We start from the raw sequence: 3,732 nt of genomic DNA on the forward strand, positions 1-3,732 counted from the left end.
CCTCAAGACTTGCCTGACTTTCTGCAGGTAGTTAGTGGTTGTAGCTTTCCTGGCAGCATCTTCGTGGTTCCCATTTGGAAGAAGGAACTGTGTTCATGTCTAAAGATTCATGAGGTAGAACACAAATCCTATAGCAAGGGGGAGATAGGATGACAGGTTAGGGGTGAGATATCATCACGCCCATTAAAACCTATTGCTATGCCAGCATCAAGCTTTGCTTAACAGTGCGTAGAAAAGAACCCAGTGACACATAATCCCAAAAAGTTTCAAAATCCACCAAACAGATCTAAACTTTGAGGGTTGTGAGTAAAACATGAAGTAGACTGAGCCCCAAAATAACTGTAAACCTGTTTGGCAGTCTGGTATAATAAGTAGCTTTGGAAGTGTGCAGTGCTTGTCAGCATCATTGTTTTACAGAACAGTATTGTGAAACTGTTGTGAAATCCATGTTTTTTTGTTTTGTTTTGTTATTTTTATGCCTGCTTTGCATCTCCAACTTCTCACCAGGTTTTCCACACTTAACCTTTTCACCAAGTTGTGTGAGACTATGTCGAAAGTAGGGTAGGGGCCAGTTGATTATGAGATTTGATTGGACAAACCGATGACAGTGATGAATATAACAGAAAGGGCTGCTGTCAGTGGTTGTAAGGAAAAAGGTCCTTACAAATGTGCCAACTAGCAGCCCACCCCTGCATTAGTGTGTACCTGCACAGCTGTACTTAAAATATGTTCATGCAGTCATTTCACAATAGTCAAAATAGAGTTATGCTTCTGATTTGTGTTTTCATCTGTGTGACTCATCTCGTCTGAGAGCATCATAGAGATAAAATCAGGTTATATTCCAAGAGTAGTTACATACTTTTATCTTTTTATTTACATTTATATTTAACTGATAAGGTTTATGTAGCTAGATTTAGCTACAGTTTTTAAATTCAAAGTGCGTTAAGAGAAAGATGTATTTCAGTGTGTTACAATTGATGAAACTATTTAAAATTATATCTTTACAGAATGAAAAAAGTGCTCCAGCGCTGTCTAGAATAGGAAGGGGAATAGAAAAACTCCTGCTCAGAGGAAGAGAGCGGGCTTTACTTGGTGTCAGTGAGAGAAATGAAAAAAAGCTCAAATGAGTGAGAAGGACGATGAAGGAAACATCTGTGCTGTGTCTGCTCTGTAAGTAGAATCTCTGTGTTTGTTTGAATTCTTGTACTTTGACTGTCTGCTCTCCTGATAACTGATGATGGAGGAGAAGACATGAAAAACAAATCAGACTGAATTCAAGTTCAAAACACCACGAGGACCAACTGCAGGTCTGAACTGACTCTTTATCTTTGCTCAGGAGTCGAGGAAACACAGCAGGCAGTGAAAAGCTCGAATCATTCATGCTGGGATGTATCGTGGTTCAAGAGTTGGCAGTTTGTCTTGTAATCAGAAGGTTCGAGCCCCGGCTCCAACAGTCTCGGTCGTTGTGTCCTTGGGCAAGACACTTCACCCGTTGCCTACTGGAGATGGTCAGAGGGCCCGTTGGCGCCAGTGTCCGGCAGCCTCGCCTCTGTCAGTGCACCCCAGTGCAGCTGTGGCTACAATGTAGCTTGACATTACCAGTGTGTGAATGGGTAAATTACTGAATGTAGTGTAAATGGTAAATGGTCTGTATTTGTATAGCGCTTTACTAGTCCCTAAGGACCCCAAAGCACTCTACACATCCATTCAAATTCACACACTTGTGATGGCAAGATACATTGTAGCCACAGCCACCCTGGGGCGCACTGTAAAATCAGTTCTTCATTGTAACCCTTGCAGCTCATCTGACTGTGAGTCCCAGCAGCTCTCAGTTCTCTGAAGGAGACTTTGTGTCTCTGAGCTGTGAGGACGACGACAGCTCTGCTGGATGGACTCTGAGGAGAAACACAAGCAAACAACAGAGGACTCAGTGTGGAGATGTGGAAGGAGAAGCAGCTGCTTCTTCCTGTAACATCAGTTACATGTATACATGGGACAGTGGAGTTTACTGGTGTGAGTCCAGAGAGGGTCCCATCAGTAACATGGTTAAGCTGACAGTCACTGGTAAGCTGAGTGTGTGGAGTTAGTGTTGATGAAGCTGTGTGTAAATGGATGAAATGCTGTAGTTTGTCTCTGTGTTGAGGTGGATCAGTGATCCTGCAGAGTCCTGTCCTCTCTGTGATGGAGGGAGATGACGTCACTCTGCTCTGTAAAACAAAGACCACTCCCTCCAACCTCCCAGCTGCTTTCTATAAAGATGGCTCCCTCATCAGGAAGCAGCCTACAGGTCACGTGACCATCCAGCATGTTTCCAGGTCTGATGAAGGCCTCTACAAGTGTGACATCAGCAGTCATGGAGAGTCTCCATCCAGCTGGATCACTGTCACAGGTGACACACTCACCTGTCTGTGTTTCTGCAGGTTTCAACATTCACAATGTGATGAGAACTTAATGACTGTGTTTGCTTTATTTTAGGCGAATACACCATCACACCTCCACCTACATCCACATCTCCTCTATCCTCTTCCTCTCCTCATCATTCTACCGGTGTTACTAGTTATGCTGGTGAGACGATGTGTTCACAGGAAACCTGAAGGTGACACTCAGAATTTTACATAAACACTGTTCAGTGTGATAACTTGTTTCCATTCTTTGGTCGTGTTATAATTTAGAAACACTTGGAAGCTGAAAAGTTCAAACAGTGACTGAATAAAAGATGGACTTCATGGCTTAGCTTCCTTCCATTCTACAAAATTTAAGCCAAATTTCCTGTTTATGGGGGCCACTTACTTGAGGTGGAGTCACTAGATTAAACACCCACTGAACGTGACTGAACATGCCTTTCTATACTTTATACGTATCCACAGTGGCAGTCCTAGCCTGATTGGCGCCCCGGGCGAACACAACCCCCCCCCCCCCCCCACACACACACACACACACACACACACACAGCTCATTAGCTGTCTATCACAAGTCATTAGTGAATGAGCATGAAGTTTCATATTTAAGCCCACCCTTCCTCAAAGCACTTTTTTTGCATTTCTGTTGTCATCATCCAAGATGGTGTTACAGATTCAAATATTGGTGATGGATACAAGAGGAAAACCAAAAAAAACAACACTGGTCCGGCCGGGTTGAGTCAAACGATGATTTAATGAACACACGCGTGGGAGATGGACACCATACAGCAGACAGCATCAGATCTCAAAATGGTGGAGCCTTGATCAAACTCTTATAGCCTCTAGTGGCCCCCACCTAATCATAAAAGCCTAAACATTCACATTCTTTTCTCACACAGCGCCTAAGCTACGACCATGGCTCCCTGTTTATCTGCTCCTGCTGAGATGGGGCAGTATGCTCTGTTCTCTTCTAACCAGACAAATAAGGCGATGACTTTCTGTGAACAGTATTTCTTATAACTCAGCAGTATAATGCATCATAAAACAATATCATTCATTCACAATAAATCAACAGTCTAATGTAATGCAGATCAGTTTAACCAATGTAATAGTTATCACCTTCTTCTAATTCAGGAGAATAATGCAAACTAAAACTACATAGTAATTCACAATCTTTAATTAGGGGTCTAACATGGCATAAAATAATATTATAATCCGACAATTCCCCCTGATGAGCTCTTTAGACTTAAAGAGCTCACTTACACCCTGCAACCCAGTGTTGCCGGGTTCATTTCTCCTTCTCTCCTACTCTTTATCCCCCTGTTGGGTGAAC

The sequence above is a fragment of the Neolamprologus brichardi genome, chromosome 3 (genome assembly GCF_056152115.1).
Source record: "Neolamprologus brichardi isolate AB-2024 chromosome 3, ASM5615211v1, whole genome shotgun sequence".
Classification (NCBI taxonomy): domain Eukaryota; kingdom Metazoa; phylum Chordata; class Actinopteri; order Cichliformes; family Cichlidae; genus Neolamprologus; species Neolamprologus brichardi.